At 35.2% G+C, this 24,774-nt stretch overlaps 1 long non-coding RNA gene across 2 annotated transcripts; it reads left to right on the top strand.

The window, feature by feature from the left end:
* The first annotated feature begins 3,013 nt into the window (after positions 1–3,013).
* LOC149792379 (uncharacterized) lies at positions 3,014–24,074 on the top strand. Of its 2 annotated transcripts, none has more exons than XR_016423293.1 (7): positions 3,014–3,140; positions 3,639–3,677; positions 4,412–4,518; positions 5,911–6,049; positions 11,515–11,649; positions 12,951–13,139; positions 23,631–24,074. It is a non-coding gene; the product is annotated as an uncharacterized LOC149792379 (long non-coding RNA). The 2 variants fall into 2 exon arrangements; XR_016423294.1 differs by having other exon boundaries at positions 23,631–24,072.
* Positions 24,075–24,774: the final 700 nt, after the last annotated feature.

The raw sequence follows: 24,774 nt of genomic DNA, 5'->3' as shown, positions 1-24,774 counted from the left end.
TGTGTGACAATCAATACAAAACATATGTTAATCTACAATACCTTTAAAGATGACTTCACTGTGAAGTTATTGTTAAAGGTTTACCTGTTCTTTTTTTAAATGCTGGACTGTCAACAGAGCAGCATGTAAATAGAGCACATACTTCACTTCTGGATCATCACTAAGGCCTTATTACTCACTGTGCACTGTCGCCAAAATACACATGGAACACCACACCCTGAGCTCATATTCTCAAGAATAAACAATTACCTTTAAATCCCTACCAACATGCATACATAAAACTCATTTATCACCACCAAAATGAGAGAGGAAAAATGTTCTAAAAATAGACTAGAACTACATTCGTGGGTACTGAACTAAAAGTACTAATTGTGACTACATTCGTGGGTACTGAACTAGTAGTACTAATTGTGACCCGATTCCTCGCAGAGTTAGACAATTTCACCTCCATGGACAAAACTTCCATCCGTTATTAAATCAAGGTCTTTTAAACACTGCTGCGAAGTTATAAGGACTTTCGTCCATGAATAGGATAGTAACAGGCTTTTAGCTGACACCACTGTAACACAAGCACACGCCAAGTTGTGTTACTTACTACCGCTTGATGAGACCCATAGAGGTCGAAACAGTTTTCTCTGAATATGAAGACACAAATAAAGAAAATAAAATGCAAAATAAATAAAGATTAAAAAACTCAAAATTATAATAACATGACATGACATGACAAGACATGACTTAGAAGCTGAATGAATGAATGAATGAATGAATGAATGAATGAATGAATGAATGAAAGGAAGGAAGGAAAGGAGGAATGTATTTAAGAAAGCACTGTCATACCAGCATGGTCTACTAACATAAAGACCACACTCTTTCTTTTCTCCATGTTGAGTACAACACATCCATCCATGCATCCATCCTTCCTTCCTTCCAGATATAATTGGACATGGATATGGGTGGGTGTAAAGGATATATCATGATACCTGAATTTATTCCATATTACAATTACAACTTTATAATGCAGTCTGGATAGTCAACATAGCCAATGCAATGGCCATAACCTTTGCAGAACTGCCTATTATTGTAAACAGAAGGACGCTCTAAAATCAGATGATCCACATTCACACACAAACTACTATGGCATAAATGGGATGCATGGAGCTCCTTTGGTATAGTCAGACTTCTCATCTTCACCATTAGTGCCAGTCTATGGACATGTTTTTTCTTCCATGTGTTTCTCACGGGATCATTATATGACAATGGGCAATATTATCCATTGGCTGTTACATTTCCTGTCCATATGTTACAAGCACTATGATGTGCTATCACAGAATTTAAAGAGATTTTGGCTGACAGGCTTTGAAAAAATCCTTCATTGCAACTTCTATATGGTGTAGAAATACGTTGCTGCTAATAATAATGAGTGTTATCTCCGACAGATAATATTTCTATCAATTTATGGGGGTGGGGAATTATATTTAATTATTTTAATATTTTTAATTCATTGCATTTTAATTATATTTTCTAATTGCGACAGTCCAATTACACACGAAGTGAAAATTTCATGTCTCTATCTTTAATAATAATTTTTTTTTATAGCAATTTCAATTTGAATCAATACTCCCATGACAGGACATAGAACACAATTAATTTTACTATATGTTCTCTACATTTGTTTCTCGGTACTGACCTTTCCACTGTGTGACAATCAATACAAATCATATGTTAATCTAAAATACCTTCAAAGTTGACTTGATTGTGAAGTTCTTGTCAAAGGATGACCTGTTCCATTTTTAGATGATGGACTGTCAACAGAGCAGCATGTAAACAGAACACATATTTCACTCCCGGATCATCACCAAGGCTGTATTACTCACTGTGCACTGTCGCCGATATACATACAGGCAAGAACACTCTAAGCTCATATTCTCAAGGATAAACAATTACCTTTAATCCCTACCAAAAATTCATAAATAAACTCTTCTATCACTACCAAAATGAGAGAGGAAAAAATGTTTGAAAAATTGACTGGAACTACATTCTTGGGTACTGAAGTAGAAGTACTAATTGTGACCCGATTCCTAATTTGGGTTATTACTTTAAAGTGTTGATACAATGCAAGATTTATGGCTATACCTCATTCGTACCATAGACAATGGTCACTATCTGAACCGAACCGCAAGCTTAGCTGTTACTGGATACGAGTAGTCCTTAACTGAGATAAAATAATTTCATTTAGAATCAAAAATATTTTGTAACACATATATACATAAGCGCAAGCCAATTGCTGTTCATAAAATTGAATTACCTATATTAAAGCAACCTTTAACGTTTGTTAATTATTATCAATTAGTATTTACAATAAATAACCACTGTAAATTATATTGCATTTTATTTTAAAATAAACAGATTAAATATCGCAGGTCAAACATAATTCTTGCTAAATTGTATCAGGGAAAGATAACTGCAATTTGGGCTCATCATTAGTTTTATTGAGCATAGCTTTCACATAACACAGCACGTTATAAGGATAGACGAACAAAAGTTAATTTAATGCGCACGTGAAAGTCGATGTCTACTATCTACAAAATCGCATCTGTTAAACAAGATAGAACCGGCTAGAATATATAAGAATGCTAAATTAATGATACAAATGAAACAAGTTGGAAATGTCTCGTGTATTTCAAGTAAGGTAATTAGAACACGATTAAAGAGATGCAAGATTTAAAATACACGATGGTTTCAGCTTTTAGTTTATCATGGCTATGTACTATAGTTTTCTGAGGGATGACTGAAGGATATGCAACAAGTGGAGCATACTTTGAACTTTGGAATCCATATCTTAAATACATATTGCTATTCTAATCAATACTCTAAAGCGGTTTGGCAACCATGGCATTTAATCCATCGTATTAATCCCCAGCTGTCAAAGTATAAGTCTTTAATAAGGACATTTCTAATTCGTGTCTACAAATAAAACAATTGACACAATTTTGAATCTCCCTTATCCTTTACTTTAGAAATGTGCAGGTGACACAACTAATTCCAGGCTATCGTGCTGATGAATTAAAGAGGGTACCAGTCTTTTGCTATGGAAAGGAACACCATAATAATACTGATTCTCTTCAGCGTATTGAAGTCGGGTAGGTACGCTTTGAATTCATAGATTGCCAAAGGATACCACATGTAAAGTATTAATTACATTACATCCTAAATATTAATATTAGTACTTATTTTGGACTTTGTCTTGGGACGCTTTGTTAAGCTTTTTTTTTTTAAACTGATGTCGGTCAGACTTTATTGGAAACCTATGGTTGTTATGGTTAAAGCTGCAGATTCACAACTTTTAAAGTCGGACTTTTTAAATTCCCGTAACCGTTAGTCATTAAATCTTAAGTGAGCGAGCAGGTAAAAGAGTCATCTATTCTAGAGTGATGTACCAAAATATGTATCCCCCCTCATCGTCAGCACAAACATTACCGTGGTCATCAGTAATACCATGATCACTTAATTATTTTTAATAACATTTATATGAAACAAGTGACTATTGTGGTGATGATAACAATAACCTTTAATTTCTTCTTCTACTACTACTATGACTATTATTATTATTATTATTATTATTATTATTATTATTCCAGATCTAGGGTTCTCCACCGGAGATTGGTTTGAAATCGATGGTAAGGTTAAAAATTAAATCAATCAAAAACATTTTTGTAAAGAAACGTACTTTATTGTCTAGAGCCTCAATGGGAAACCCATACGTTACAAACCTATATTAATTTTAGAAGTTATAAATAACCCTGGATAATTTAAGAAGTGCGTCAATGGATCTGGACGGCATCAAATACAAACATCATCATCGACCGCCAGAACCAGAAATAACGATGAATATATTTTCCTTTGCTCTAGATAATTTGGGCAAAACAGTAAAATCAAATTCAAAGAGATTTCTTTTAAAATAATTAAAAAAGTATTCCTATTTTTATATAGGGCATAGTACCTTTCGTAATTATTACAAAGTGAGAGTGAGTTGTAACTCTACTAAGATCTATTTTGAAATCATTATGCATATTGAATATAAAACAAGATTACTTGTTTTATTCACACTTGCATCGTTCCATGACTGATTGTTTCAATGTAAAAATCTTATATTTATATAAATTTGGCACTCATCAAAGACTGAAACATTAAAGAACAAATTTAATAATATATATATATATATATATATATATATATATATATATATATATATATATATATATATATATATATATATATATATACAAATTGATGGCACAAAATGTAAGAATTATTGAATAAGTACACAAAATTGTTATGTTGTTAAATAACATGGATGCATTCAACTTTCAACTACAACTTAGTGTTGCATTCAACAAAACATAATTCACAGGATGCCATTCACTTGGATCTGCTTCCGTCCAAAATCAAACAAGCCTTCATGTCAATGAGCCAGGAGGTTGCTTACAGTAGTGTGGGACCAAGACAGTAGCTCTTCAGGTAACGATCATCATTATTTTGTTAATTGATCAATATATGCAAGCTATTTGTTTATTATCGTTATAGTCCAAATGTTTTCAGTATTCTTCTTGCGCTGCAAAACGTATTCTTAAACGCCAGTGCCGTGTATTAGTCAAACAATCAAGTTATCGTCAAAGATAATTCGACACCTGTCTGTATCTACCTACAAGATAACCACATCACATAGTGATGTATGTTCATGTATAAGCTTATACTGTCTTAATAATAAGAATAGCAATAAATACGATAGGCTATACATGGCGATCAGTATAACTGGTAGAAGAGGAACTCGGGTGGACAACTTTCTCACATATCCACATTGTCCGGACCAGAGACTAGAACCCACGTGTAAATCAAATTTTGAGTCCGTTTATCGAAAGCAGAAATTTACAAATATCGTTACACTTTTCTAACTGATGCACCGCATATCTGATCAATAATCTCCTCCATCACATCACCACCACAATCTTTACTAGAAAGATAACAAGACTGTACATGATTCAGTTACTATCTAAAATGATTCGAGGGGAGGGGACTCAACCTCCGTGGTCAGTTACATTTTCCAGATTATATCATCGATCTTAGTCATAAATGGCACCGCATATAACTTAAGCTTCCATTTGCTGGAAATTGTATGCAGTCTGTACAAGGCGGCACCTATTTGACGAGACAATGCAAATATAAAAAGTTATAGATATATGGGAATGTGCACTCCAACCCCACCACCCGTCTTCCTTAAGAATTCATTAATCTGGCATTGCAGTGTATGAGTAAAACATACCTTTCTTTTGAATTCTGAGCACACGATTGGGTCTTAGTACATGAATAACGTATGGACTACCGCCTTGACAATATGACATTAATCAAACAAAATAGTGGGTGCAAGATTACGGAATTGTACATCTGTCATGCCATGGGTGTGTTTATGAAAGTATTTTACTCTGCAATATCTACTAGTTTCATCAAACGTCATTTACATTTAGGAATGGGGTAACTGGCAAGTGCATGAAGGAATGAGGTAACTAATGTGTGCATGAAGAAGTGTGCGACGTTAGAATTCGTGTTGTACATAATTAGGTTCCTCGTTTGGACACTGATCAGCGCCTCATTATCCAAGGAACTATGTAGTTAACCACTCACCCACCATTCCATCCCCCAATCACTTTGTTCGGAACATTCCAGATTCGAGAAAGAATTGAAGTGTCATTGTCATACATCCGGAATGAATGAGAATTTGGTAGTTACTTATGATAACTTGTACAATTAAATGCATACAGCACAGATACTGTTGAACTTTACGTTCCTCTTTGTGTGCGCGATATAGAGGAGCAGGTGATTTTAAATTTAATGTTATATTTTATACCAATCTAGCATTCAACATGTCTTTGTATCAACGATAACCAGACTCTGAACAGAATTAGAGAGGACAACTGTTTGCAGGATTGCAGTGACAAAGATGAAAAATTAAAATGTGGAGGAACTACCAGTGACGTTGTTTCTGTATAAAGAGGTAATTGTCAGATTTAAGAACCATTATATGGGTTACTTACGCATATAGTTTGGACAACTGTATAACAATATGATCTGCTCCGACCAAACCAATAAAAGCAAGATCCTACCAGTATAAAGACATATCTTGTTCCGACCAAACCAATAAAAGCAAGACCGTAGGCGAACTCTTCGCTACAGCGTGCGATTATGATAAAAAAGATGATGAATACAGATTAAAGCGAATATTTAATAATGTCACTTCCACTCATGGACAAATGACAATGTAGCGGACACTATAAAATTGATAAATGTAGAAACATAAGAAAAGGGACAACCAGCCTTTCTTTATCTTGTCAAGGAACTGACTCTTCTTTCATCAAGCATTGCAAGGAGGTAAATGTATATTATTTTGAATTGATTTGATTTCATTTGTTGGCTATCTTCTAATCTTCATATATGCAGCGGTTTTTCAGATATAGTTCATGAAGTCAACATAAAATAGCAATCTCAATATCAAGGGATAAAGACCATTTGCTTACTCTATTGAGTGAGATAAACGGGTGGTGTAAGCTAGCTGTGTCAAAAATTGACATATCAGATATAACGAATAATGGACTTGTTAATCAAGACATATAAATGCAAATGATACAGACTTACAAAGTATATGCAACGACAATAACGCTTAAATAAACTTCATCAATCCTGAAAACAAGATTGTTAAAACAACATCGAATGAAAAAGCAATAAATTACAAATTAGATGTAGATAAATATAGAAAGTTATATATGACTTTTGCAGTGCAGTTCTAATACCTCTTAATCTTACATAGTCAGTCTACCACGATTGAACAAAAACATAGAAAGAATTTAGCGAAAACAAGGTTATATTTTAAATAACACATGATGACGTGTTATATGAATTAGCTGTTGTTGAATCAGCAATGGGAATGACAAAATGTGACATAAATTTGAAATCAATATTATATCTGAAATCATTGACGAAATAAAGTTCATGTTGCAATGAATTACTGCTGGCTTATTGATAGCACAAAAGGCGAATTGTTAAGATTAAAGCATTCTCTAGATGTTTTGTGCTGTTTTAAATGGCTGACAAAGAATAGTTTTAAAGACAACTTTACAGTCATAAAGTCCAGTTGTCTGTATTAATATAGATCAACTGTCAGACGAAGTTAAACAAAAAGTTTAAAATACTGAAAGAATGGTTAACAGGACAATCTACGTCGCATTACACAAGGAACGGAGAAGAAAAAAAGATTTTCCTACAGAAGGTTCTATGTTAGGTATCTGCATGAAAAATGGCAGGTAATCATTCTTGACATGAAAGAATAAGAGATACAGCTATAAATACAAACTAATCTTGACATCAATAGGTGTTTTCTCTAAATGCGGCTAGGCTGAAAATTTAACAACAAAGAATAAAAATGACGTTACGATATTTTGCGAACAGTATTTATAAACGAAAATCATGAACAGATACCGTTGGATGAGAGAAACGAATTTCCCAACAGGAAACTTTAGGATATGTTGGACAATTAAACAATTGCGTGCTTTTTAGCGTGCTCAGACAACAACAAAATATGCATGTATATGCACGGCTCATTTATATGAGTTATTGGCGTTAGGTACATGATGACCTTAGCCTTGACCTTTAGTACTTGAGCTAAACCGGGTTCGCTGAAATAGTGCGCGGTATGTAACTTGTAGTAGCATTCTGGTTATATTCGTATTTGTCATCTGAAATATTCGAGCCACGTTGCAAGCTTCGTTCAGTGCATTAGCGTACAGCAACAACATGTAACCAAATTGTTTAAACTATCTGCAGATTTATTTATTGCTTTCTATTTTCCCAGCTGTTCTATAAAATATCTCATGAACCTATCTAAACTCAAAGTATCATCTTTACAGATACTTCCTTAAGATCCTCAGTGAATCCATTAACTCCGAAATCGTTGCTAAATTAAATAGTTTGTCGTAGCTGTTAGGTTTGTATTTTATCTCTTCATGTCATCATTTTGTACAAGCGTCTTGATGAAGATTAAATTATGAATGGATAAAGTAATATATGCATTGTCGCCGAAATTCGAACTGGATTCTTTGTGATCAGCTCAACTGTTCACATATGTTATACGAGTATAGCCTCTAACCTTATATTTAGACGTGAATTTACGTTTGGTGTTTTGATCCTATTTCGTCTTGCACTGTTTTCACGAACATTCAAAACCAGTTGTACAACACCTGAATGCAATCAGAGCTTGTGTAAACGATACGTTTGTAATATCCACTCTTTGATTTGAGGTATGTAGAAACCCCTATTATGCTTGCAATATCCATGATAGACGTGATCGTTGCATAGTACTTTCACAAATGTGTTGCAGAATGATTCTTCCGACATCAAAATACAGATATATCAAGCATCCAACCTTCATGGCGTATTGATATAACCAAGTTTTATTTCTGATACATGTATTTCTTTAGTGTTTATTTATTTGTGACGACACTTATTTTGATAAAACATTAGTTTGTGACTGCACCCTCTGATCTTGAAATTATTAGGATTTTTGCGTCAGCCGACTATGAATAATATACACACTAGAAATGTTTAATGTTACCAATATACTGGTTTTCCACGGTATTTTTCTTCATAGGTATGATCAACGATACTTTTTCACTATAACGTAATCGTAGTTAGTTTAAAAATTGGTGGATATTTACAGAATTTCATTTTTCAGGACAAAATAATTAAAAATATTAATATAATTATGGTTTCGCAAACAACTATATTAATGACAAATTAATTTTGTATACTAAAATATATTTATATTTATGTCCCTTAATTACATGCTTGACACGTTTCATGTATGTCAAACGATGTGGCCAAATGGGATATTGTGAACGATGTTGTAGTCATATGTAACTGTAGGAAAAAGTTCAAAAAAATATCATATTTAGCTATTTAATAGCTTATGTTAACTTGCTAAATATATGTATTGCTTGGTAAGACTGCAAATCATCCTAAATGTTTCAAGAGAAAAGCTGTTTGCTGCTTTCAATAGCTAAACAATTACTGGCTTTGGTATGCCATACTTCCTGTTTGTATCTACAAACTCTGTAATATCAGTGCTTTGTCTTTCACAGTGTATCTGATATAGTGTACGTTTAATCATCCCACATTTGTTACAGGTTTTAAATCCATCTGCTATGAGGTACTGGCCAATTATTTATCGTCGGGGATGGAGGTAGTGCAATTTTCATTGGAGCTGAAATATCTTATTGTCTTTATTTTCAAGTTTGTTTGAAGAAGAAAAAATTCTCAAATAATATTATCTATATAAGATTGTGTTATCTTGTTATAAATCCGTGAACTATATTTTTTCATCTATTGGCAGACAGATTTTTTTTCTCAATCAAAATCGAGGCAGGTCCCTGCTCAATATGATTATGGCGTAACGTAATACGCATCGTGATCTGTTTAGAAATACCGCGGTATACAGAGGTACAAAATGTTCTAGCTCAAATACACACACCCATTCGCATACGAGGAGATTGATAACGGTGCAGTATTAAAAAAGTTTCCAAACATTTTGAGTTAATCAAGCTCTTTGTTAGGAAAAAAAAAACTTGCACGTAATGAAAGAAATGAGAGAGAAGCTAAGCTATTTACATGTGTGGATGACAAAGGAAATATAAAAAACAGCTATATAATGAATATATATATATATATATATATATATATATATATATATATATATATATATATATATATATATATATATATATGTATATATGTGTGTGTGTGTGTGTGTGTGTGTGTGTGTGTGTGTGTGTGTCGCTATATTGTGTATGAGTTATATCAATATGTATCTTTTGTCAAAAATGTTCTCGGGTTTCGTGTGATGTATACGCTGTGTTATGGTGACATTGGATCGGAAGAGTGGACCTGTTTTCTCGATGCGAGGGACCAGGGTTGCGACCATCGGGTCTGTGATGTGAGGGCTCTCAATGGATCCTTCAACAGACTGAAACGAGCGGACCATGCGTAGGTGCTTCTATGTACATTGACTACAGCGCGTGGAACTTGAGTTACATCGTGGACGTCAAATGGGCACCACGATAGTCATATATAGTGTTCCATGTTATTTCCACTATTGCATTTCATAATTTCATTCATTCCTGTTGCAATATCGTTATGTGAACGATCGATAGGTTCGTATTTTAATTCATTCATAGCGTTATGTGAACAATCAATAGGTTCGTAATTTCTTTCATTCCTATTGCTATATCGTTATGTGAACGATCGATAGATTCGTAATTGCATTCATTCCTATTGCTATATCGTTATTTGAACGATCGATAGGTTCATAATTTCATTCATTCTTTTATTCAATATCTGATTACGATCGATAGGTTTATAATTGCATGCATTTCAAATCGTTATTTGAACGATACGTTCAAATTTACCTGCATTTCAAAATCGTTATTTGAACGATACATTGAAATTTACATTCTTTTCAATATCATTATATGAACGATACATTCAAATTTACATTCTTTTCTCAATCGTTATTTGAACGATACGTTGAAATTCACATGCATTTCAATGTTGTAGTATGAACGATACATTCAGGACTATCTTCATATTGAGGTGTAGATCACTTTTATTTTGTTGATCGGTGATAAGAATTTACGTTTGTTTTGAAATTCCATTTGTTAAATTCATTTTTGAGTTTTTTCTCGTTGAGTTGTTGTTGATAGGTCCATCTTAGGAACTTTATGATTTTCCTTATCTTTTTGTTTATACTGGTGTCACATTTATTAATATTTAAATTGCGTTTTGTAAATAAACATCTTGTAAACGCAGTTGCTTTTGGTGTCTTCCCTAATCCAGTCCCAACCCGGCTTCTTCCAGTGACAGTGTGTGTGTGTTTGTTTGTGTGCTTTTTGTGCAGTAGAGTAAGCTATACATATATGTACATTAACGTTTGACTCTGAAACATTTGGCATGCATCAAACCCTACGGAATATTTAATATAAATAATAATAACTTTATAACTTAAGTTAGGGAATCATTTGATAAGTAAATGTTTATATTATAAACACATACGTTTACAATTAAACAGTATTTTGTCACGGTAGTAAAATATTGTTGATTACCTATATTTCACGTATAAAATGAAAAACGTTTGACTTTATCCTCATACACGTATTGAGTTCAAGAGGTCATTTATCTGCAAAGAAAGATGTTGTGGTGCATGTTTGTCTATAAGTATTCTTTGTTTTAATTTTAGACATGCTTTAAAAAGGATTTATCCAAAGTCTTAGGTATTCCTTCCTTGTTACTTCTAACATCGCCATTGAATTTATTTCATACAGTTTAACACATTACTGATATATACAATTTTTAGTTTTATCTGTTGGAGGTCTTATCAGCATTATATATACACTTATGTTATTTTCGTTTTCACAGAAAGCAGGGATATAAGCTCAAAGTGGAGATTTCTAAATGGCTCAGGATGTCTGACTTACAGTTGTACAGCTAATATAGGTATCGAGTTTGTACCAGACAAATGTACAATGAAACATCAATATTTCTGCTATTCAGGTAAATACGTGCGCAATATCGATAAATATTTTAGTCTTTATGTCTGCTCACATATTTTAATTCTCTACAGCCACATCTTAGGTTTTCTAACGGCAGGAAAGCATATAAGTTGACACCGTCTTTCTCATGCACGGTGAAAGCCCGTGTTGATACAAACATGACAGAGAAATTTAAGTGTATACATGGGATGGTCGCAAATACAGACACACTGTCCAATTACAAAAGACATATCGCTTAAAAGACTTGACCATGTTATTGGATCCGACTGACCACTCTGTCTGATAGTATTGACAAAGTCTTACGCTGTACATTAGAGACTGGTGGCCGTGACATAAATCTTATGCTAAAAATTGGAGAGACAGGGGGCCGTGAAATAAGATTTACGCTGTCTATTAGATAGACTGGTGGTCGTGACATAAGACTTACGCTGTCCGTTAAAGATACTGGTGGCCGTGATATAAGACTTACGCTGTTCATTACAGAGATTGGTGGCCGGGACATAAGACTTACGCTATCCATCAGAGAGATTGGTGGCCGTGACATAAAACTTACGTTGTCCATAAAAGAGATTGATGGCCGAGACATAACATTTAAGCTGTCCATTAAAGACTGGTGGCTGCGACATGAGACTTACGCTGTCCATTAGAGAGACTGGTGGCTGTGATGTAGCAAACCATAACTATCACGTTTTCATCAATAGTAGTGGCTGTGTTTCTAGGGACTATCACAGTGGATATTGGTTTTGGAAGTGACTTGGCAAATTCTTACTTTGTATCTACGAAATTTAATAATAACCCCAACATTCCTTTTGCTTATAGAGCCGGATTGTGCTAATCTTCAAGATATGTTGACCTAAGTTTCTTTATCGCCGGTAATTTTCTAAACTATCATTACATGAACGACCTATAAAGAGCGTTTCCGCTGAATGAAACGGTCGTAGTAGTAATCAATTTTAGTTTCCTGGAAAGTGATGCAAAAACAACTCTTTCATGTCATTTCCGGATCCGTGTCTATCGTTGTGTGTGTGTGTGTGTGTGTGTGTGTGTGTGTGTGTGTGTGTGTGTTTGCAATGCCACTGAACATGTTCTTAATATAATCAAAGGAAAAATAAATATACATATTAACATATGTTTTCAAATGTATTACGAACAAACATGACGATCGGCAATGCAAATATAAGCTCCAATGGTTAACCAATCTGGCTTTGCTCTAACATAAACTATATCCAAACCAATGTAAATGTTTAAGTGTAGATTATCCATATTAAGCGAAGTATATAATGTGAATGATTCGTTTTGTAGAAACAGCCTACGATCAAAATCATTGTTACCGACAAGTGATTAATCAAGAAGTAACTTGGTATGAATCGCTGGAGGCCTGCAGGTCACACGTCACTCGGTTTCTATGGCCTATCCAGTATTCAAATGGCTGCATTGATAGCTTTATTCAAGAAGGAAAGTTCTGGGTGGCAGTTTACCAGTGGACAAAGGGTAAAATTTATCTCCGGAATAGTTATTCCTTAATTGCTCTTTCTCTCTCTCTCTCTCTCTCTCTCTCTCTCTCTCTCTCTCTCAGAAAGGTTGATCATGTGATACCATATCAAACAGTAATATATTACATAAGGTATTTTTTCCGCCTAAATCTCTGACAATTTTTATACCCATATAATAATTTTATAATTGATGTATCTTCTATGTACATAATAATTTTTAAAAAGAATTTGTCTCTATGTTATTATATAACACCTAGTAGATGCACATAACCATTCTTTTTTAAGAAATATAAGACCCAATATAACGATGTTAAAACAATATAAGTAGTTATTGATACAATATGCTGTTAGGAAAAATATTAAGGCACTATATACCCCGTATGCACTGATATAAAGTAACGGTAAATCGAGGTACCTAACTGAACATGAAGTATATAGATATGGATAAAATATTAAGCTTACGTGATTCAGTATTCTATATAAACGATGATTGTACAAAAATATACTGTACTAAGAAAAGACAGGATCTGATCTGCGTTACACTGGGCCACAAAGCAGGTCCGATTCCGAAATGCATCATTGTTGTCAAAGATACAGGGGCAATACCAAGCCAAGAAAGAGACAAATACATTACCGTATCTGAAATGTAATGCAGTTTAATTTGTCCTCCTAATTCACAAAGTGCCAGTTTTTTGGTTTGTGCCGGTTTAACTTATATACGGACACACACTCAAATGACGTAATGTATGATAGCAAACCATATAATTTCACACGAAAATACAGATATGAAAGAAACATTAGATTAAGACTAATTTGCCTGTTATTATGTGCACCACGAGACTGACCAATAGCTATGTTCTTCTTACATCTTAATTTACACGGCTTGATAAGTTCAACGTATTCAACTAATCGTAATTTATGTGTACCATGTGAAACTCACCCCTCCATAGCAATCGACTAGATTTTATTTTTTAGTCTTTGCCCCATTCGTTGTTCTATCGTCAACCAAAATGCTTGTCCGTTTCGCTTTTTCACTTAAAGATTCAAACTATTATATACTCTGTGAGATAAACGTCGAGAGAATTATACCTCACATCATGCAATACATATAGATATAGATATTTTAATATAGAATATGCTCTGTTATAAGCGCATACTGGACCTTTTCTAAATGCAGTTTTCTCTGGCTTATTCCTGTAACGTGATTAAAAAAGGTGACAAGCAATAAATGTCTTCTGCTTGAACCTCTTCCTTTTATTATTTTCCATTCCTGTCGGTTGATTATATTTATATACATAGAGCATTTTGAGTCAAACCGTTGAAATCCCTGTTTTCTAAATGAATTAGTTCCTTCATTGTCAGCAGTCAAGGTAAAAAAAAACGCTTTGGGATCACACGTATCGTTGTTACCGCCATCAGCTCACATCAAGAAACGAATTTTGTCTGCACAATTGTTTTTATCTGAATAAGCCTTGTTGTATCTATTGTCATGACTCACGGGAAGCGCCATTAGCCCCCAGTACACCTATTGCCATTTAAAGTTGCCTATATTCTTGTTTACACAAAAAAGATGGCAAACAATTCGTGGTTATACACAAATATGATGTCCAATCAGTCAGGCTTGTTTCATGAGAGCAAACATATTCATTCATTTTGTTCATATTATCGCGATCAATTAGTATGTTTCTAAATATTATTACAGTATATTTCTCACCATCAAACTCTTTTATGGGCCTTTCTCTTCTGATATCAATATTTAAAACGTGAAAGCGTCAAAGGTAATTATATAATCATATTTAGTACTATAATATAATGGCAATCAGGAAACAAACAATTGTGCTGTGATTTCGTCAAATATGTTACCTAATCACACAACCTTATTGGAACTACTAACTATCCAATTCCAGCCCTCCGTTATTAAAACATTTCAGTAAAAAGAAAAGCTTAAAGGTACCTACCCAACTTTGTGGCAGTTATGTAGGGTGATCTCCACTTGATATGGAGACTGGCTTCAAATTCGGTGAAATCTTCAGTTACTACTTCCGCTTGTGCCGAGTGGCACACTCTGTACAGACAAAGAGATCTTGCACAAAGGAAATCATACCCCATCTATAAATTTCCAACTTTTCTCTTATTTCTGTCTTCAACGACGACGTTTCTTACTTTCCAGTGTCATCATTTTGCTGTCTTCACACACTTAGGAGTATTTGGTGCAAGCAGCGGTCGCAATTGCGAACCCTCATATTGCTATAACAGTATTAATAAGTACAGGTCTGGTGAGTGATACATAAAATTCATTTAGTATTAATGTACACAGCATTATTGGGGCTTTCCAACATGTAACATTGCCTCACAATGGATATTGTAGCGTTGACTTCTTAAGTATAAGTAATAATGCTTCAGTGCCTTTTTATATGTGGGTTTCAAACTTAGAAACTTAATTTATATTCCGCCATAGTAGAATACATTCAAGCAAGTTTTATATACATGGTTGACTCACAGCGCCCACTGCATACATGTAGCTACTATACGCGACGTTTCTGTGATCTTACCTGTATAAACATTCAGATAAATTGGCCTTCCTACAGGAATCTTGCTGCTAGAATCGATTTAGCATCCACTTCGTAAGTATTAATAGCGACGTTCTAATTCCCTACATATATAGGCCACGAGTAACATTTTACATGTATCTATCAAAGTAGTAACACCTTACGGACAGTCCTAAATTCATAAAGCAGGACACACGTTACACTATGGTCTGCTCTATTGTTTTGGAACATGGGCGAGACTAGTTTGAATATCACTCTACATGTGTAGTTTTCTTTGGTTTTCATTCTTTGAATGTCCGTAATGCATATTACTGACCGAAGTTAATGGGCAGCAATTATATGGGTAAAATCAGCATTATATGTTGAGGGGCAAAAACATCAGTTAGTACGCGATTGTTCCAAAACCACATCATTTTCTGAGCAGCGAGATGGCGAGAAGAAAAAAAAAACAGCTTCAGTTACTGTCTGGCATATATGAATTACGGACCGGCTACATGGGTCAATATTCCGTACCCCGTCCATACCTCAAGAACTGGAAAACGTCATGGCAGCCACAATGGTAAAGTTCCGACACGACCGGACTTGGCCATGTAACTCTGATCGTAATGGACCACGACAACAATCGAACTAGAGTATCTGCCAACGAAAACAAACTTGTCCATTTCTACGGGAACCTCCCTATCTTAAACTACACACTTTCACTTCCCACCGCCACATCACAGATCAAGGAAGGGGGAATCTTCCAATCGTTCGTTGCCAAATGAGAAAGATTTACCAAGACAACATATCGATACGACAAGTAGTTGGGGGGGGGGGGGATCGACGATATCACGTTCAGTTCACCTCCTCTTTTGCCAATAATCTCTTCAGCTTCAAATGCTGTAATCGTCATCATCAAAGAGTATTTACCCAACTCCTTTACGCTCCGGGGTTCAGGATATAATGCATCAACGAGATATTAATTCGATCCATTTGCAAGACTATGCAATCGGTGTGAACTTGTAAGTAGCGTGCTGTAACGTACCTGCTTACACGACTTCCAGAAGTCCCGTAATTCACCGAGAAAGAACAACAAAGCAGAAAAGCAACATGCTAGTTATATTTTTTACACAACATATCACGTGCTACCCTCTTTCTTATTCACAGTCTCCTTTTCAACGATGACACGCTTAGAGTATGTCTCATCCAGGAAATAGAAATTAATTAATTAATGGCACATTCCTTGCCTATGCAGAGCAACCCATCAGCTAAATAATTCCTTCGACTAATTGGTTTTGCACAATGCGGTAGCGGATATCTTGGGCTGCCATTACAATGAGTATGTGGTCCAAACGGAGGCCTAAGCTTTGACTATTGAGCCAACTTTCACAATCTGCACAATATGAGGTAGCATCTCGAAATCTCGCTGGACTGACGTCGGGGATACCTCTACAATTACAATCTCTGGCAATCATGATCGGGACGGATACGAGCACAGAGGACGTGGGACAAGTTTCTATTCACTTCGGGAGTATGCTGTCACGCCTGGATTTCAGATGAACGTGGTCACCCTCATGATTATTATATACATATCAATATTCTCGAGATGAAAACCGTTTCGAAAGCTTTTTATTGGTGGCTGGAGAATTCAAATGTGAGTGGAATTCTAATTAAGTCCACCAAATCTACTGTGATGACTTATCTCAGATAGAAACTACCTTTGTATTGTTGTTTGGGAATTTCTAAAGTGATGTCCTAAACGATAAAATCCATGTCCAGGTTCGATATATCCTAGGGTGCCTAATGTACTGGCGGACTGTCCCGCAAGAACGAAATATTACAAACGTAATGGTCTCTTCATCCCTCGGTTTTCACTCAATGCTTGGCCAGATGGGATCGATCTTAGACGGATCTATTGGCGACAATCTTTGACAGATCTATTGACGACAAGATGGAATGCCAAAACATAACCTTTTTCGCACCAGTCCCCAAATCAAATAGACTGTATAATCAATACACCCCTTATAGATTGGAATAGTCAAGTGTATTCACACCTCATCCAACAATTTAAGTTCCGAAAGTGGTAAAGAACTCATAATATTTGGAGTTTCTCCTCATCCTGAGTATTCCACTCAAATTTAACAAAACAAGCACGTCTGGATCTTATTAAAATATATCCTTTGGAACAAACATATCTTACAACAAATGGTGAAGAATCTCTCAAAGGCGTACGAAGGCTATACGCATGATGATGCTGCAGACATCCATGGCTCAATTCCTAACTTACTATGACTCTTCGACGAGAACCAGCTAGTACCAATCACAATTAAAGCCAACCTTTGCATGATCACTGGCACACTGCGTTATCATTAAGGAGAGGATATCTGACAAACCAAAGACCAATCCAATTTTATGTTCATTTTGTTCAAGTAAAGTTTATCATGGATACTAAACTAGCTGAAGAAGATAAAAGCTGAACTGATCTCAATAGCTTCGTTGGTGTACCTGTCATGTAAACCTCTCAAACAATCCATTGCTCCTCACCGCATTTGCGAATAGCAGGCAGAATCACGAATACATGTCTTGTTGATGGACTCAGTCTGCATGCAGTTCCAACAAGATGAGACAGGATCACTCATGAAGCAGCCTTCTTTCATTGCGAAGAACGGGCTACAGTTCATGGGTATTCACAATTTGGTAATAATTCTCATCAACTCTGGACACTTCATCTCAAGGAAATATAGATGACCCAATGCGAGTCTGAAGTGGTACTTTCGGAACCTCGTGCCGTTGCTTCGAGGAAGATCAGGCCTCTTCTTGCCATCGAAAGAGGGAAAGGACTATATATCAACACAGTAACTTTGGTTCTGGATAAAGTGGGCTTTCTGTTCCGCATATCAGAAATAATCCTACACGTATGAATTTGCTTCTCATCTGGGTTCATGAAGTTAGGACATTGACTACAGATATTGCACATGAGAGAAAGTATTCTGTTATTATCCGTGCCATGGTATGGATATTAGAGTACACTTCTCCAGCTTTTATCTCAGAGATTGTTCATCCTAAAAACCAGGACTCTATCTGGTGGTAACTTTGCCCATATTGCAAAAGGTTACCTTTGCGTCCCTTTCGACAGCTTCATAAGGACCCGACTTTCACGACTTCCGCTGAATTTGAGAGATGGAGACATTTTCCCTTTCGAATCCTCACTCCGACATATGGAATCTATTTCCAGTCGGGTTATTCACCACATACTTTCTCCTGAGGTATTATAATTGATTAACGTATTTGAAGAACAAACTCATTTTTGTTATTGCTAAATCTGTTTCCTCAATATTACTTACCCAATCATAAAACACATACGCCCTAACAGCATACCCGCAGTAAATTCCATATAGGTAGCGTTCGTTACGCTCCGGTAGTGACTGACGATTTCACAGGATCTATCGTCAATCGCAAAGGGAAACCACTCTGTCTAGGTGCCACATAGGTGGGCAGATAACTGTTACCATTTTAGCTAAAAGGATCTAATCTGGGAGGAATGGTTAGTAGTTTTTCTCCTTAGGTATTATGAGTGGATAAGTATTATCGAATAAACGTATTTTGCCCACACACAAAAAATTGATCGATTTACATCTTCTGAATCAATATTAAAAATGCTCATTTTCGCAGGCAGACTATATATAATAATTCATTATGACAAAACCACTTAATATATTGGCACAAAACTAAATACTGTGACCGCGCCTACAGATAAGAGAATCTGTCAACAAAGAATATGCAGACAAATGCTAGCTCAATATTTTACTGACTGCTTTCCGCGCAAATTGTGTTACCGCTGTCTGTCGGATCTATGATATGCGGCATTAACATGGGAAGCGAACAAATACCGAACTTGGTCGTGCCAATATCAAACAGAAGCGGCAAACAATAAGTCTTTTGACAACACTTTTATGGGCACTTTTATGGTGCCAAAGACTCCAACAGGCCTACGGGACTTTTGGTATGAACAAAGAACAAAATGACGATACTGCAATGATATTTTGTTATACGCATGCCATAGAAATGTATTGTGATAGGCTAGTAGATTCCAACTACTCTTCTGTTACTTTTAGAGTAGCAAGCGGCTTCATAAAGCAGATGCCTTCCATAGATAAATACGGACGTGGAAACAAAACAAAATATCGATGTCAAACATATTCACTCCTTGTGGAAAATTTCAGGAGATGGTTTCAGTCCTCCGTTTCGTCTGAATCCTCGACTATCTACAATTCTTAGGATGCTGACCATGAGTGCGCAAATGATTTTGGTTCCAAATACTTTGTCATATATCAGTAACTAGTTGGCGAGTTTAGCTCAAACGTAGAATGATTGTAGGCAAATTGATAAACATTTGGAGGCTGCAAGAGGCATCCAACAACTCGAACGCTGAACGACTCTTTATCCTGGTCTCGTGTAATACAAGTTAGGGTGCATGTGTTTGACATTCCAAATCCTGGGAAAGTTAGATATCATCGTTGCAGAATATTGTGTGGTTCTGCTGTTTGTAACATAATATTTATCATGCCATAATTCGTAAGGATTGCACGCAAAATTAATAAATTATTGTCCAAAGAAAGACATGGTGAAACAAAATTTGACGATGTATTGACCATGTGATACTATAATAATATATACAAAGAATTTGCTCAGAACTAAAATGTTTAGACGCTATTCTCACGACAAATAAAATAGGACACAAAAGTGGAGAGTGATCATGCTGATGACTATGAGTGCATGGACAAGCATGTCAAATGGACAGAAATAAAACGTAAGCTATAAGCTTCGAGAAAAGGTTGAAAAAGAACATAAAGTCGTCGGCATAGGAAGTTTATACAAACAGGTAGGTTCAGATTATGATGCAGAAAGAATCCTAAAGATAATGGATTAGTCTGACAAAGAAGATGGCAAACCAGATGATTATAGAGGCTGCTAAAAAAGACAACTGAGGCTTATCAAAAAGTCAAATACAGAAGAAACCATTTTTATTCAGCGGCCCTTGAGCAACGGTGGAAAGTTCTTGCTGCATTTAGTAACAATATCATATTGATTGATGTGCTTGATCCTGTACATCCAACAGAAGATATGGAATCAATATTTAGGTTACACGATCACTCCATGACCAAAGTGTACCATGACATGGTGACGCTCAAATTCTTTTGTTTTATACGCACAGTACTAGCATCTAAAACTTAATTATATATGATGAACAATATCATAGACTTATATCCCGTCAGAAGACACTTTGAAAACGTTACAGCGCGAAGACCTTATCATCGCGTGTTATCGGAACCATCACAAACGAGTGTACTGATTTAAAAACCGATATTGCCAGTGAATGTCATTTTCTTGACAGCAATTCCGCTGATACTTAGCGCCGCAGATTTTACCAGCACAGGCTCCTCTCTATACCACTTTCTTTGGACGATTTCTGGCGTCGGAATCTCAGCGCAGATAGCCTTTTCAAAAGCAGAGCAACATCTTCAAAATAAAACATCTATGTGCTAGTAATACTATGTCACGTATACAAAAATCAAAACGAGATAGGAACCTAATTGCGTGCGGCATAATTCAACATGGCAATTATTGTTAAAGAATTCTGTATAGTAGACAGAGGTATCCCAATGCAAATATGAAAAACATTAAGACAACCAATATAATTGCAGCTTTCAAAATTAAAAAGCCTGATGGTGATTTTCTTAACTATGCTGTAAATGCATTCCTGAATTAAACTTTGGTGCCGTATTATTGTTCTTGACAAGCTCATGAAAAGTTTCTTCTTCAAGTATGCCTCAGGATGTTTCCAGCCTTATGGCAATCTCTGCCTAAACATCAAAGTGAACCAGGTGTTCCACTGACTTTTGATACATTATTTTGAGAGCGTAAGTGACAACTTTCTAAGCACCATTCAAAAACCTGATTCAGTGTTCCATCCTACTGATGTCCTCTACATTCCACCCTATGGAAAATTATAATTTACTTTGGCGTTTTATGCTTGCCCGTATTATGCCATTATTTGTTCTGCAGATATGACCATTTTGTTAACAGTTTTTTTCTTTTTCACATCATTGCAGACAAAATTAAAGATTACAATATCATGGGGCTTTATGTCTCTAATTCCAGTATAATACGATATAAGTTTGATATGACGCTCTTGATTGTTTTGTCATAGCCTTGCATGCGAGCAATGTAATTGTATTTGATCTTAACAATGTTTCAAGGCATAATACAACTGGCTTTCCCTTTGGATACATGTTGGTGATATCTTCTGTCGCAGCTGAAATACGATCATGTTGGTCTTCAACACTTGTGATAGAGTATTCTTTATAGATACCTATTTTAGGAAGGATGGTACTACTTCCTCAGTGAATTCGCCGAAGTCAGTAAAATAATCTAGATAGCTAGAGAATCATAAGATGTCTATTGCGATGAGATCCATGTCATATGTCATATTCTCTGTAGTGTAAGGTATTGATGTAATATGGGTATATCCACGTTAGCTAACATCGTGTCAACATGCAAACCATATGCTGCTAATGATAAATCTCAAGACAAATAATAATCAGACAAATTGCCGGAAATATTGAATTCCTGTCTACCATGTAGCGATATGGACATCAAACCTTCGCTATTTCTAATGCAGGTAATGTTGCCAATAACTTGCCTGTAGTGATCTCAATAAATATTCTGATCACGGGTTCATATAACAATCCCCAAAGACAAGGCAAGGTTACGTATTCTTTTTAGCTCAGGTTATATTCTCTCTACGTCTTTTGGCAAGCAAATGGACATATACCAAGAACAGTAGCCAGCTCAAAGCTGCCTTCTGTGGTATGTATGATCTAGTAACTTCTGCTGACTTATGTTTCGTCTGATGTGACTTAATAAATATCTCTAAGATCACATTTTCTTTCATTTGATCAACTTTTACAAACTTTTCAGATATAACGTACATATCCATTACTATATAATTTCGTCATTTCAGCACATAATATATGGTAGCAAGGTCAAGACGGCTATTGGCTACACTAATATGCTGTTATATGTACACAAAGATATGGAGGGGTTGCAAAAGCCTACGATAAGACCGAATGCTAACCCTACTAAACCTTTATGTTGTTCAGCAACCAAGGAACATCGTAATCGCTGTCGTACTGCACCAGGTCGCAGGTGTAAGCTGCTTATGAGACAGGTTCGCCAGTAATCTTGTCAAATTCCTGCTACCTCTGGAACGTGCCCGTAATAATTTCAAATTCCTGGATTCTCTGGGACGAGTTCACGTCTGAAATTAGGGTGTAACTTATAACTGCACTGCTTTAGAGTTCTAAATCTGTCACAACAGATTGCCGTATCCCTAGAGACACCCATATGGAATATCTCCAAAATAGTTACGCAACCACATACATACTTGGTCAGTGTAACCCAAATTTTAGGATTAACGACTTTTGTATTTTTAGTTATTAGTGCATTACGTTTCTATCTGACCCTTTTCTAAACTCGTTACAATTTTTGTATACATGCTTCACCAAACTAGGTAGCACTGCCCTCATTTTCACTTAACTCCCACTGGCTTGGTATCAGTCGTCCATTTCGTTCGATATATTGTTGACTACTCCAAACGTGCTCACTCAGATTCAGTATTCATGTATTAATGTACTTCCTTGTCTTCCAAATCAGTATGATGTATACTAATTTACATTGACACAAATTATGGTCATGTTCATCATAATGGCTAAAGGTGGATTAATATAACTTTATCAAATATTTTTATTACATTCACATACTCATTAAATAAATCACAAACTTTAAAGACAAATATATGCAATGGAATTGTATAAATATATATCCATAAACAGATAATAGCTTCCTGATGATATTTGTAATATAATCTATATATGTTGATCATTCTGGTTTTCTCTTAGTTTCAAATGGAACCAAGTCTCCAAGACATGAGGCAACAAGCTTCCAGGTGGACCCACCAAGCACAGGATTAGGTTAGGTTCTTTAAACTTTGCCCTTTTTGTTTAACACTACAACTATCATCACCATCTCCCATACCAACAATGCCATTGCTATTGATGTCGTTATCATTATAATAATCGTTTGTTTCACCATCGTCAGTGGCATCTTCGACACTAAAGCCACACCCATCATCATAATCATACTGTATATATCCGTGTCATCATCGGAACTAATTACATCTCATGTAACATACAGGGATAAAATAAGCATACTTTATGAATCTATTTAAGTACAAACGTAGGCAAGAGTATGTACGTATCAGTTGATACGCAGTTGGACAATTTTCGTCATCTAAATGTAACGAAGACCAGTGTTCTCAATGTGCAAGCATAAGAGAAAGTACTTTCAGTAGCACCAATACAAAAAAGGTATTTTCTCTATGTTATAACACTAAATGCGTATCAACTGATGTGATTGATTTGATAACCTGTAAGTAAAAAATGTAATATACAATATGTTGGACAAACACTTCAACAAGTTTATAAGAGACTGAATAATCATAGCTTTCACATAAAAATGACATAGAGATCTCAGCTTTCCTCTAATATTTCAATACATTTTAATGCCAATAATCACTCGATACTCGAATTTTTCTTTCATGTCAATAGATATTGTGTATGGAGACATGAATACACACATAAAAAGACTTAATAGATTGATAAGTTAGATAATGTTGTGTCCTAATGGCCGTAATACCAATGCATTATATAACATTATATAATTTTTTTTTTAAATTGATAAATTGTATATCTTTTATAACAGTATAATTATATGTATGACTTTTTGCTTCTATTCATGATTCATATATATATATATATATATATATATATATATATATATATATATATATATATATATATATATATATATATATATATATATATATATCGCAGAAATGTTGGTATATAACAATTGGATATACCAATACTGTTGGCATATCAACTTGTGATCGCCCATGACGCAATAATACGCATAAATAAACATTACCACGACCGTGTGCAGTTGACTCTAGATCAATGATGAATTCCACACATTAATGATTAG

This window comes from Sinohyriopsis cumingii, chromosome 9 (genome assembly GCF_028554795.1).
Source record: "Sinohyriopsis cumingii isolate HCF-2022 chromosome 9, ASM2855479v2, whole genome shotgun sequence".
Taxonomy (NCBI): Eukaryota; Metazoa; Mollusca; class Bivalvia; order Unionida; family Unionidae; genus Sinohyriopsis; species Sinohyriopsis cumingii.
This window is presented reverse-complemented; position numbering and strand designations above follow the sequence as displayed.